Raw genomic sequence first — 14,659 nt, forward strand, 5'->3', positions numbered from 1 at the left:
ATGCACATCAGGGTGTCTGTGGTGCGTGCCTTAGGCGTGCCTTTGGCGGTAGTGGGCCTCTTGTCGAAGGTGAAGGAGCTGCAGCAGGCTCTGCACAAGAACTGTCCTTTAGTGGTGTTTGGAGAGCAATAATATTAATGAGGTAGGTCAATGTGCGACCCCCTATGAATCACTGTATGAAACTCCTGGAGTTTCATACATTTGCAATAGCGATTACCTAATTACGATTTGAAGAAAATCACAATTAGGTCATTGCTATTACAAATGTTGATACATATGGCCTTATATGTGTATTGCATTGTATAAAAGTGTATAGTAATTATGTTGAGAAATACATAGATATTGGTGAGTACATATTACTTATGGCTATATTATTTTATGTTTAACATCTATATAGGTGACACATCCTGCGTGTGCCCAGTCCCCGTTTGCCGCCGCCACTGCCGCCACTGCCAGTAATTGTTTCTGCCTGTATTTGTATTGTGCGTTGTGCCAGTAATCTGTATTTTCTCCCACAGTTGTGCCCCTGATTGTCACTGTTGTGCCCCTGATTGTGCTCCCCGCTCCCTGCTGCTGCTCCCCCGTGGCCCCACCCCCGTTTCCTTCAGCCTCACCGCATCGCATCGCTCCCCTCCCCACTCGCCACCCCACTCCCGCCTCCCAGCTGCTCCTCCCTCCCACTGGATACTTAGGGCCCGATGTAGGTAAATCTTTTTTACCACTTCTTAAATACCGATTCATACCGAATCGGTATTTAAGAAGTGGTAAAAAAGAGGAGGGCAGATGTAGGTAATTAATTACCGAATTGGAAGGAATCGGTATTTACTGATTCGGTAAATACCGAATCGGTAATGCCCATTGATTCCTACGGGCATTGAAGCCCATAGGAATCAATGGGCTTTACCGATTCGGTATTTACCAAATCGGTAAATACCGAATTTTGCAAGGGTGCAGGGGGTGTCACTTTGACACCCTCTGGCACCCCAATTACAGGCATGTGTGCCATGTGGCACACATACATGCCCTAAGGGCATGTCTGTGTGTCACATGGCACAGGTGTGCATGCACAGATGTGCATGCACACCTGGATTCGGTATTTTACCACCCAATAGGATTGGGTGGTAAAATACCGACTACTAAAGGCCTGTGGCACTGTTTTCAGTGCCACCTACATGTGGAATTTACCGAATCGGTAAAATTCCCGATTCTTAAATAAAACGTCCCCTACATCTCAAAAGCCTAATACCAGTCGGAAACGGCCGAAATCGGCCGTTTCCGACCGGTATTAAGGCTCCTACATCGGGCCCTTAAGGTGGTGTCTGCGAGGCGGGGAGCTGTGACCTGACCTGACCTGGTCAGTGCCGGTCGCTCCACCCGCCGCGTGGCCCATCCTGCGTGTGCCCAGTCCCCGTTTGCCGCCGCCACTGCCAGTAATTGTTTCTGCCTGTATTTGTATTGTGCGTTGTGCCAGTAATCTGTATTTTCTCCCGCTGTTGTGCCCCTGATTGTTTTGTCTGCTCTATCGCCGTTTTTCTCCCGCTGTTGTGCCCCTGATTGTCACTGTTATGCCCCTGATTGTATTTTCTGATCTATCGCCGTTCTCCCGCTGCTCCACCCCGCTCCCCGCTCCCTGCCGCTGCTCCCTCGCGGCCCCACCCCCGTTTCCTTCAGCCTCACCGCATCGCATCGCTCCCCTCCCCACTCGCCACCCCGCTCCCGCCTCCCAGCTGCTCCTCCCTCCCACTGGATACTTAAGGTGGTGTCCGCGAGGTGGGTAGCTGTGATCTGGCCTGACCTGGTCAGTGCCGGTCGCTCCACCCGCCGCGTGACCCATCCTGCGTGTGCCCAGTCCCCGTTTGCCGCCGCCACTGCCTCCACTGCCAGTAATTGTTTCAGCCTGTATTTGTATTGTGCGTTGTGCCAGTAATTTGTATTTTCTCCCGCTGTTGTGCCCCTGATTGTCACTGTTGTGCTCCTGATTGTTTTGTCTGCTCTATCGCTGTTTTTCTCCCGCTGTTGAGTCCCTGATTGTCACTGTTGTGCCCCTGATTGTATTTTCTGCTCTATTGCCGTTCTCCTGCTGCTCCACCCCGCTCCCCCTCCCCGCTCCCTGCCGCTGCTCCCCCGCGGCCCCACCCCTGTTTCCATCAGCCTCACCGCATCGCATCGCTCCCCTCCCCACTCGCCACCCAGTTCCTGCCTCCAAGCTGCTCCTCCCTCCCACTGGATACTTAAGGTGGTGTCCGCGAGGCGGGGAGCTGTGACCTGACCTGACCTGGTCAGTGCCGGTCGCTCCACCCGCCGCGTGGCCCATCCTGCGTGTGCCCAGTCCCCGTTTGCCGCCGCCACTGCCAGTAATTGTTTCTGCCTGTATTTGTATTGTGCGTTGTGCCAGTAATCTGTATTTTCTCCAGCTGTTGTGCCCCTGATTGTCACTGTTGTGCCCCTGATTGTTTTGTCTGCTCTATCGCCGTTTTTCTCCCGCTGTTGTGGCCCTGATTGTCACTGTTGTGCCCCTGATTGTATTTTCTGCTCTATCGCCGTTATCCCGCTGCTCCACCCCACGCGCACTCCCTGCCGCTGCTCCCTTGCGGCCCCACCTCCGTTTCCTTCAGCCTCACCGCATCGCATCGTACCCCTCCACACTCGCCAACCCGCTCCCACTTCCCAGCTGCTCCTTCCTCCCACTGAATACTTAAGGTGGTGTCCGCGAGGCGGGGAGCTGTGACCTGACCCGCTGCGTGGCCCATCCTGCGTGTGCCCAGTCCCCGTTTGCCGCCGCCACTGCCGCCACTGCCGCCACTGCCAGTAATTGTTTCTGCCTGTATTTGTATTGTGCGTTGTGCCAGTAATCTGTATTTTCTCCCGCTGTTGTGCCCCTGATTGTCACTGTTGTGCCCCTGATTGTTTTGTCTGCTCTTTTGCCATTTTTTTCCCGCTGTTGTGCCCCTGATTGTCACTGTTGTGCCCCTGCTCCCTGCTGCTGCTCCCCCGCTGCCCCACCCCGTTTCCTTCAGTCTCACCGCATCGCATCGCTCCCCTCCCCACTCGTCACCCCGCTCCCGCCTCCCAGCTGCTCCTCCCTCGCTCCGCCCCCCCTCTCCATTTATGGCACACGTATGCGCAGCGTTCACGGGCAGTGGGTGCGCCAATGGTGCACCGAAGGGACGCCAAAGGCAAGCCCGTCTACGCCCCGTCCATGCCTGGACCGCACCCAGCGCCAGACCCCCTGGCCCCTGCAGAGGCCATCCCACCCGCCGGACGTACGACTCCACCACCCTCAACGCACTCAACACCGGCCGGATCCCAGGCTGCCACGAGCCACCCCAGGATGCACCCACGGACCCTTCACCTGCCAATCCTGGAAGTTCTCCTGCATCCGGACCTGCACCGCACCCGCCAAGCCAAGCACTAGCAGCAACTACCTGAAGTGCATCCTGCTCAACACCCGCACCGTCCACAGACACGCCATGGAACTATGGAACCTGCTCGACACCACATCTCCAGACGTCGCCTTCCTCACGGAAACTTGGATGAACGCCTCCTCTGCGCCCGACATCGCCATCGCCATCCCAGACAGATACAAGATCACCCGGAGGGACCGCGTCAACCAGACAGGAGGAGGCATCGCCATCGTCCACAAGAACACCCTCCGCATCACGACCAACTCCGATGACACCCTCACAGCCGCCGAACATCTTCACTTCCAGATACACACCAACCCCAAGACCACACTCAGAGGCACCCTAATCTACAGACCCCCAGGACCTCGCACACAATTCAGCGAAGACATCGCAGACTTCATCAGCCCAAACGCCCTCCCCTCCGCTGACTACATCCTCCTAGGGGGCCTCAACTTCCACCTGGAGAACAACAACAACAACAACACCACCACCCTGCTGGACAACCTCGCCAACCTTGGACTCAAGCAACTGGTGAACACCCCCACCCACTATGCCGGACACACGCTTGACCCAGTCTTCTCCTCCAGCAAGCAGCAAGCGCATCTCCTTCTGTCACTCCACTCGACTCCACTGGATAGACCACAGCTGCGTCCGCTTCAGAAGGACCACGACTCACCACCACCCGCAATAGGTTCCCCGCAGGAGCTGGAACAAGATCACCACCGACCAGCTCACCACATCACTGAACCAGAACCCCCCTGCCAGATCAACGGACCCCAACCAAGCAGCAAACAACCTCACACAGTGGATCACCAACTGCGCTGACGACCTCGCACCCCTGAAAAACCATCCCAGCAGGCCCGGAGGCAAGAAAGCCTCCTGGTTCAACAACGACCTCAAGAATTCCAAGAAGAACTACTGTACCCTCGAGAAAGCCTGGCAAAAAAAAAAAACCTGACTACAGACAACATGACCGCCCTGAAGCACGCCACCCACAAACACCACCAGCTGATCCACACCACCAAGAAGACAGCATTCAGGGAAAGACTAGACAACTACGCTCACAACAGCAAGGAACTCTTCAGCATCGTCAAAGAGCTCTCCAACCCCAGCGCCGGAAACAACGACATCACTCCCTCACAAGACCTCTGCAACTCACTCGCCTCGTTCTTCCACAGCAAGATTTCAGACTTACACAACAGCTTCGGCGCACAGACCACGCACCCAACCACAGAACCAACGCCCCCCACCACCACCCTCCGCGTCTGGACCCCGGTCAGCACCGAAGACACCATCCACACGATGAACACCATCCACTCCGGATCTCGATACGACCCATGCCTCCTCCACGTCTTCAACAAGGCCGACTCCGTCATCGCACCCCAACTCCGAGACCATCAGCAGACCCCACCGACCTCAAGAACTACCGCCCCATCTCACTCCTCCCGTTTCCTGCCAAAGTCATCGAGAAGACCGTCAACAGACAGCTTGCTGCCTTCCTTGAGACGAACGGATCCCTCGACCACTCGCAGTCCGGCTTCCGAGCCAACCACAGCACTGTGACCGCCCTCATCGCAGCCACTGACGACATCCGAGCCCTGCTCAACAATGGGGAAACAGCGGCCCTCATCCTCCTGGATCTCTCCGCAGCGTTCAACACTGTCTGTCACCGCACCCTAATACAACACTTCAGCAACATCGAAATCCAAGAGAAGGCACTGGAGTGGGTCATCTCGTTCCTCGCCGGAAGAACCCAGAGAGTCTGCCTCCCTCCGTTCAGATCCGAGGCCACGAAGTCATCTGCGGCGTTCCACAAGGATCATCACTCAGCCCCATCCTCTTCAACGTCTACATGAGCCCCCTCGCAGCCATCGCACGCCAACACAACTTCAACATCATCTCCTACTCCGACATACCCAGCTGGTCCTCTCCCTCACCAACGACCCAGCCACCGCAAGAACCAACCTACACGAAGGGATGAAAGACGTAGCCGAGTGGATGATGAACAGCCGCCTGAAACTGAACTTAGACAAGACGGAAGTCCTCATCCTTGGATGATCACCCTCTGCCTGGGACGACTCCTGGTGGCCCCCTGCCCTGGGCAGCGCACCCAAACCAACAGACCATGTATGCAACCTGGGCTTCATCCTTGACTCCTCCCTCCTGATGTCCAGACAAGTCAACGCCGTCTCATCATCATGTTTCAACATCCTACGCATGCTCCGAAAGATCTTCCGTTGAATCCCCACCGAAACCAGGAAGATGGTCACCCAGGCACTCGTCACCAGCCAACTGGCCTACGGGAACACCCTCTACACCGGAACCACAGCCAAACTACAGAAAAGACTCCAACGCATCCAGAACGCCTCCGCACGACTCATCCTGGACATCCCCCGACACTGCCACATCTCCGGACACCTGAGAGACTGGCACTGGCTCCCCGTCAGCAAGAGAATCACGTTCCGACTCCTCACCCACACACACAAGGCCCTCCACGACCTGGGCCCCAGGTACCTCAACAACCGCCTGACCTTCTACACTTCCACCCGCCAGCTACGATCAACCAGCCACACCCTCGCCACCGTTCCACGCATTCGAAGAGCCACCATGGGAGGAAGATTTTTCTCCTACCTGGCAGCCAAGACTTGGAGCTCCCTCCCCATCCACCACCGTCTTACCCAAGACCACCTCTCCTTCAGGAAGCAACTCAAGACCTGGCTGTTCAAGCAGTAGCGGACCCCTCTCCCCCAAGCACCTTGAGACCCTCCGGGTGAGTAGCGCGCTTTACAAATTTCATGATTGATTGATTGATTGTATAATAAGTAAATCTTTCATCGTAATTTTGATCTAAATTGCTTCACTATTGAATCACAAAACATATATAAAAACAAATACTTTGTGTATAACAATACTTGAAAGTCTGAGTTTCTTAAATACAACTTGAATCTACATATGTTACCTTCCTTTTACATATATACCTTCCATGTAGTTATGCTTATTTATATTTATTACTTTACTTTGAATTCAGCATCTCCAATGCACTACCCTATAACTCTCTCAATAGATCCTCTATCTCCACACTCTGACTCATCTCAAGCCTATTTCTACTACTCTCTCTTTGTGTACTACCCTATTTCTGACCCTATACCTCTCTCAATATATCCTATATATCCTATACCTCCACTCTCCGACACATCCCTAACCCCATTCTACTACTAGGATCCACAAAATAACCCTTTATAGACTCTTCCCTCCTCTATCCCTCCTTGCATCGTCTCATACCTCTTTTACTATTCAGATCTTTACAAACAAGCCTTTCTAAACCCTTTCCTCTGCCTCTTACCACCTACCTGCTCCCAAGAAATTCTTTCTAGAACCTTCTTTCTTCTATCATTCCACTATCCTTTTCAATCCAACTAACAGACTAACATCTCCACTGATCAAATTAATTTCATTTTTCCCTATACTAATTCCCCACGCTACCCAAGCTACCCGCCCAACGTCACTTCGACACCTCATCAGGAGTTGCAAGCCCTTTATAAATGCAAATCCTTCCCTCTTCCAACCCTCCACTATCCTTTTTCAGTCTAATTAACTTACTCACATGTTCACCGCTCAAATTAAAGTAATATCTCCTTATACTAATTCACCACTAATCCTTTTTGGGGAACGGAGTAACGTGCTACTTGCCCAAAAAGTACCTTGACGCCTATTCAGGGGTATCAACAAGATGCCTGATGCACACAACAAATAAGTATAAAAGGTGTGTCAGTGTGGACACATGTGAGTCACAATACATAGCTAGCAGAAACAATACAAATATTTCTTGTTTGAAGTGTCAACAGTTTAGTCTCTATTAATCATTCAAGCAAGCCAGCCGACACGTGTTTCGTCGCAATGGAATGGTATTTCTGCGACTCCTCAGGGCTGTGTGGGAACTAAGACACGAATGAATAGCTGCTCAGCCGGTGATAATTCCAACCCGGCAGGGCTCAAGACTATAGAAGTGGAGTTCCAGTAGGGTGTTGACGGTTGTAAAACATCTTGGTGTGAGATCCTAGAATTCCTATGGAGTTGCAGTCACTCGAAGGATTACATCTGAAATGGGCTAATTGTGGCTCATTACTGTACCGACGCAGTTCGCATGCTCAAAGAATGATGAGCCCTGCAGGATGCGTGTAGAGAACAAGGGGGAGCGTATAACTCCCAGTTTGCGAGCAATTTGTGGTAGCAGGCAATGCAGGCTTCTTTCCTGCAGATCGCCATGTTCCAGTGGTGGACCAAACAAGCCTTTCTAAACCCTTCCCTCTGACTCTTACCACCTATCTGCTCCGGTTGCTATGATCTCCCAAGAAATTCTTTCTAGAACCTTCTCTCTTCTATCATTCCAATATCCTTTTCAATCCAACTAACAGACTAACATCGCCACTGCTCAAATTAATTTCATATTTCTCTACAATAATTCCCCACTAATCCTGTTTAGGTTCCAGAGTAACAAACTACCCACCCAACGTCACTTCGACACCTCATCGGGAGTTGCAAGCCCTTTATAAATGCAAATCCTTGCCTCTTCCACCCCTCCACTATCCTTTTTCAGTCCAATTAACTTACTCACATGTTCACTGCTCAAATTGAAGTAATATCTACCTATACTAATTCACCACTAATCCTTTTTGGGGAACGGAGTAGCGTGCTACTTGTCAAAAATGTACCTTGACGTCTATTCAGGGGTAGTAAGCACTATATAAATGCAATTACAATTAAAAAATTAAGACAAGAATTTTTGTTCTATTGAAACTGGAATAAGAGCCACTTTGATTGCACCAAGTACTGGCCAATCTTGTTGATCACTACTGATGTTAAAATCCTAGCGAAAGTAATAAGCACATAGTTGAAAGAGTTTCTTACTGTTATTAATACACTCAAATCAGGTAAGCTTTATGCAACATTCATCCCTGGCTGCTCACCTTTGGACACTAATGCACATTCTCTGGCAGGAACAGACCAAGCTGGATAAGAAACTGCTTATATTGCTGGATGCTAATTATTCCTTGGACAGAGTGGAGAAGGAGTACATGTTCTGGCTTTTAGAATTCATGGGCTTTGGTTTCTGACTAAGAATAAATGGTTGTATACAAACCCCACTGCTGTGGTCTACAGTACAGGACACATCTCTCAAACTCTTACGATCCTGAGGAGAAAGATAGGGAAGCCCACTCTCTCCTTTACTCTTCGTGCTGGCATTCAGGCCTCTAGCAATATCCGTTCGTCTGCACCTGGAGATCAGTGACATTCCTAAATCCACTGGGAATGTAAGGCATTATTATATGCTGATGATATCTAGTTGATGCTGTCATCTCCCTCTAACCCCCTATCACATCTTACCACATTAAACTCTGACTTATTCACCTTCTCAGGCTACCACATTAACAGGGGGAAATATGAGGCAATTCCCTTGACCTGCACCGCCACAAAAGCTGCGCTATGGTCACACTCTTTCCATTGGCAACCCTCTAAACCCAAGTACATAAGAATTCTTTTGAATCCCAGTTTATCTAATTTGGGGAGGATAGTATGAATCCTGTGTTAACTAGGAGCCACTAAGATCTGGTGAGATGAGCAGCCTTAAATATTTCCCTTTGAGCAAGGTGCAAGTGAATACAATTAATGGTGCACCGAGGATCAGCTATAAATTTGCTATGAACCCCCTACTGTTGCCAATATCAATCCTCACAGATCTGAAACTGTGCAAAATATATGCTAGTATGGAAAGCAGAGGCCTCAGGTTACCCAAACCTAACATTTAAAAGCTGTTGTTTCAACTTGCACTCCCCAAACACTTCTTTCATGACATCATTGAAGCACCAAGATGGATCCCTATTGAAAAAGTCTTGATGGTTAAAACAGGATGTCTTGGAGTGCTTTATTCAAAGGAGAAACAGCAGCTGGTCAATGCCTATCTTGTCTTCAGGGCCTCCTCCTCTATGTGGCGTTAGGCGCATAACTTAATGAGAGTGGTCAGGGTACTCCATGCAGGGGTGCCCTTATGGAGTAACAGTAAAGTTAAGAAGAAAGAAAGAACCCATGTGAAAAGACTTCAATCGTAGTGGAACACACAACATTAATAATTTATTCAAGGATGACAGAATATTTTTGTTTGGGGATGCACGTACCTCTTAGAACCTGTCTGTATGTCTGTCATGGAGATACTGTCACTGTCCCACTGTGTATATGCCTTGCTAGAAGGCTTGAACATTGCCCTGCCGACATCTCCTGTACAATAAAATCTCTAATAATGGGGAACCTATAAGAGGGTGGTCACTGGTGTATTAGGAGGACTAATCAAGTCAACGCTCTCTGTCCCAATATGTACCCCTCTCAAAGAGTAGTGGTCCATTAGACTTTACCAGGACTACATGGAAGAAAACAGGTCTACCTTCTTCATAAAGCAGATGGCATTGGTCCCCACAAAGATTACACGAAGCAGAGATCTCCACTTATACCTCTTGTTAGAATTCAAGGCAGCAGGTGGTGACATGGTGCATATACTCCTGCAATGCCCGTTACTGGACATACTGGAAGGAGATTTGGGCACAATTGTGCACACACGCAGGGATTGTGCAGACCCCGAATGTTGCAACTGAGCTACTTCCCGATGTCACCTCTTACCCAGAATTGGCTTCCGCGACTGCACCATTGGTGCACAACAAACCTGACAGTTGTTAAACAAAGTCATCTCTGACATTGTAAGGCAACTTCCTACAATTGGCTCATGGAAATGTACCTATTACAAGTTTGCGGGAAAAAAGAAGCAGATTTTGGTGTTTAATGCACCTATATCCACATGCTATGGTAAACATTGCATGTTTTTGCCTATTAAATTTTGAAGGTTTGACCTGATGCATTTTATTAAAGGGTAAGGTAGTTAGCACGTCCGATTATTGTTAGAGGTGTTAAATGCCTTCAAACTCGTATTTCAGGCCCATGCGGAATCATTGGTTTAAGCATGGGTCGAAATGAACCAACCCACTCATAATCAGGCTGAATACGTTTAACTGATTGTAGCTCTGTTTTGCCTTGATGGTCATATTTCTCAGTTCTGATAGTGGAACTTTTGGCATGTTTCTAGTTTTACTTGTTAAGATACTACAATGTTAGATACCCTGTGGGTGGATGATCTCTTCATTGTTTTCTTTACGAACGATAGTGCAAATACGATATTTACCTGAACATCGTTTTGCAAATGTATGTACCCGCTTACTTCAGGGACAAAACAATAACAAATATTAATAGCAAAAAAAGTTTCATTCTTACGAATGTGTGGTGCTCTGGATTGAACCTAACCTACTTTTGCAACTCCTCTATCCAATCTCTGGCCCTAATACTGGTCTGAGCCTCTTGACCCATCGAAATATGTCAAAACTTGTGGGCTACTATTTTGAGGCAGATCTTTCCTTGGAAAGAAAAGTTAATCATATGGGGCCTCATTTATGAGGCTGTGCGTCACTTTTAGGCCGCAGGTGCGTCACTTTTTGTGACGCATCAGTGGGGTAAAAAATGCGCCCTGTTGCGCCATATTTACAAAGTGGCGCATCTAGGTAGATTCGTCACTTTGTAAACCCCTGTGCCACAATATACCTGCACCAGGTATAATGTATGCAAGGGGGGCGTATTGACGCAAGGAAGGGTCGTAGAAGTGATGCAGTGAAATCTATGAGATTTCACTGCGTCACTTTTAGGACCCCGTTGCATCAAAATCTTGCGCCTGCCTCACAGCATGCTTAAGACTGACGCAGGTCCGTTCACATGGAGCTTGCCACCTGTGAAAGGACGCATTGCTGGATTTGCGTCACTTTTGTGACGCACTCCAGCAATGCATCACTTTTGCGCTTACAGATACGTCAGAAATACTGACGTATCTGTAACTCCTTGCGACATGATGCGTCATACATTAAATATGACGCATCAGGAATGTCGCAAGGAGTGTGCACTGAGAAGTGACGCATCGCTGCTTTCACGCAGCGATGCGTCATTTCTCATAAATGAGGCCCATGTTTTCCAAATGCTTCCTGTTACAGGTTTTTAGGAAAACTATACCACTCCTTCCATTGGCAGTTCACCAAGTTGTAGTGCATACGACTATTCCGAGTCATCTGAACTACTGCAATTCTCTCTTCCTGTATGTATCATTCGGCCTGCGGAAAACACTCCAAAGCATTCAAAATGCTGCAGCTAAATTTGCTCTAAGTTTTCCTTAGCGCACCTCAACATCCAATGCATTGGATTAATTGCTTTGGAAACCAATGGCGAAGAGGATCTTTTTAAATCCCTCTACCACATTCATAGAGCATCACTCCCAGCCTATATTTCTCAGGAACAAGTTCACCCGCTGTATTCTGGTCTACACCCTCCGCTCCACCAATGCGTCGCTACTGTCTGTAACCAGATTCAACTGGACTTGGTCCGGTGGCAGGGCTTTTTTGGAGGGAGCGATCAAACTGTGGAAACGCTGCCTAGGATGCAGGATATGTTCCTTTTTAGTGAAGGTTTGAAGACTTGGCTTATTGACAGTACTCTTAATTCTGTGTAATAATCAGTTTTGTCTCCTAGTTTTCAAACACATGCATAGATAACAGTATGCTTAACAAACTTAAAAATGTTGTGTTGGAAAGTCGCATTGAACTATGCACCTGCAGCATGAAGTATGATCATTAGACCTACCAGGAGATTTCAGACTGCAAAAAGACAGGAATAATATTATGTTTTACTTTGAGAAATATGTTTGAAATGAATGTGCACACTTGTTATCCTTTTATCCTCACTCTCATTTCATATATACATATAAATGCAAAGTCAATAGCTTTCTTACCTCCTCCATTTTTATGAGGAAGCAGTCAATATAGTCACGAGGAGAATTCGGATCCAATGTGTCTTGATTCATTTTTACTCTTCTTTCAACAAACCTTTCAAGACAACACAATACTCCATGCATTTTCTTGTGTGGTCCAGGTAAATATTCCAGAATATCTGTGTACATGCTGTAAAGCTATAAAAAGGTTAGAGAAAATCAATTAATCATTACATTACAATTGCAATTACTCTCTATCCATGGGTGTGTGTGTGTGTGTACATACCTCTCTCTTGTATGACACATGAACATAGTAGGGTGTGTTTGGCTGCATTATTGCACAAAAAAATACTTTTCCCCACCCTGCTCAATGCAAAACGGTTTGTCTCTCTGTTGACTTTAATCAAAAGTTGAAGAATGCATGACGCATCGTCAATTTGGTGATTACCAATTCAGCATTATTTACCATAGCAGTTTAGGTTATGACAATACAGATTCTATTTTACTGCAGTTGGAAATGCTGTCTTTCTGCATAACTTACAAAGTGCTGTCACTCATATCTTTTAATGACACCTATACCCATATCTCCACCAAACATAATGGTTTTTGTTAGAGCTATCCTTTTCTTTATATTTTTAAAGTTTGTTTAATGTTCTTTCTTAAAACAATAGTTGATGTTTGCAAACATTTATTCAAGTTTTGTGAACATCAAACACAAATAAATTGGGAATTACTTTGAAAAATGTTTTGGAACATTTAAGCCATTTGACAGCACAAAAGGGTAAAGAAATGTACACAGTATTTCACATTCAATAGAACGCACAACTTTACAATTATTTATGGGAAGTCAGCTTAATATTCAGAAATGACAAAATACTAATCTTCACTGATGTGTCCTCCACAGAATAGGCATCTGGTAATCACAGTAATGAGAACACAAGTGTCAGTAAGTGTTAGTACCTAATTTGTAGTGGCACTACGCATTTGCTGCTTTTCATATGAATGAAGTGCTTCATTCAGTATGGTCAGTATGCTGTTGTGTGTGACATGAAGTTAGACGCAGACTTATTTTAGAAGGAATTCTGACATTACCTTTGCTTTTGTAAACAATGACGTGTATTGTATTTGTGGACATCATCAAATAACTAACATATTACCAGTCCTGCATGCTTTTGATCTGTCCTGTCCAAAGTTTTACCAGCATACGTGTAGAGTAATAAATGTAGTCCTACCTTTATATTGTTAACATATTCACATACCTCTTACAGTGCATGTTTTCTTTCATATTAAATTCTATGTTCTAGCGTTTCTCTCTGTGGGTTTCAACCTTAGCAACTCAGTAAGTTGGATTTGGAGCTTACAGGAGGAGGAGCTGATAAATGGGGCTCCTATTTATGGAATTTCAAATCATTTTGGGGCATATTACCAACAACTAACGATAATTATCGCTATGTTGGTTTAGCGGCAAAATTTTTATCGCTGAGCTGCGGCGATTTTTATCGCTTAGGAACCTTGCTATTATCACGGTTTATCTCCTAAGCGATAAAAATCGGTCGAAATGCATGAATATCGCTGAAAAGTCAGCGATATTCATGCATTACCGAGCTAATGCTCTTAGCCATGTTATCCACCTAACATTGGATAACATGGCTAAGAACTGCTCAGGACAGGTGTTAGGTTTTGGAGATATTTGCGCTTAGCGCGAATATCTCCAAAAGTTGGTTATAGGAGATAGCGATGTTAGCGACTGTTTCCAGTCGCTAACACCTTGGCACGCCCACTTTGCATGTCATTAGTGATAAATATCACAGACATGCAAAGCGGGGCCCAAGATGGTCGCTATCTCCTACTAGCTGTCGCTAACTGGTGTTAGCGACAGCTAGGTAATAGGGAGATAATTTTATCTCCGCTTTCTTGGCTTTTAAAGCCAAAAAAGCGGAGATAAACCCCCTTGATAATATGCCCCAAAATTAGTACCTTATCTTGGTGTCAACAATTAGCCATTGAGTAATTTCAGAATCAATTCTAAGTAAGAATTAGTGTTCAATGTGTCTCATGAATTTGTGAATAGTGCCTGACTCTCCAGTTGTGACAGAAAAACTGAAAATGTTAGAAAATGTAAATGAATGCATTGACAGATGTTAAAAAAAGATGGTTGGTTCCTGGCATGGTACTACGTCTCTTAAGAAATGTAATATTTTTCAGGATAATTACCGCTATTGCTTGGTTAGAGACAAAAATTTACTGCTGAGCTGCGGCAATTTTTATCGCAAATAAACCTTGGTATTACCAAGGTTTATCGCAAATGTGACAAAAATCGTCCGCAATGCATGAATATCGCTGAAAAGTCAGCGATATTCATGCATTACCGAGCTAATGCTCTTAGCATCGCGACGCGTGTGGGTAG

At 47.0% G+C, this 14,659-nt stretch overlaps 1 pseudogene across 1 annotated transcript in view; it reads right to left on the minus strand.

Moving 5' to 3' along the window:
* Positions 1-12,121: 12,121 nt before the first annotated feature.
* LOC147712644 (cytochrome P450 2G1-like) overlaps positions 12,122-14,659 on the minus strand; it is a 199,504-nt pseudogene continuing 196,966 nt past the window's right edge. Inside the window, exons 5-6 of the transcript XR_015295596.1 lie at positions 12,274-12,450; positions 12,122-12,139 (exon numbers count right to left, since the gene is read on the minus strand). The product of XR_015295596.1 is annotated as a cytochrome P450 2G1-like (transcript). The remainder of the gene's footprint in view (positions 12,140-12,273; positions 12,451-14,659) is intronic.

Source organism: Lissotriton vulgaris, chromosome 5 (genome assembly GCF_964263255.1).
Source record: "Lissotriton vulgaris chromosome 5, aLisVul1.2, whole genome shotgun sequence".
In the NCBI taxonomy this organism is placed as follows: domain Eukaryota; kingdom Metazoa; phylum Chordata; class Amphibia; order Caudata; family Salamandridae; genus Lissotriton; species Lissotriton vulgaris.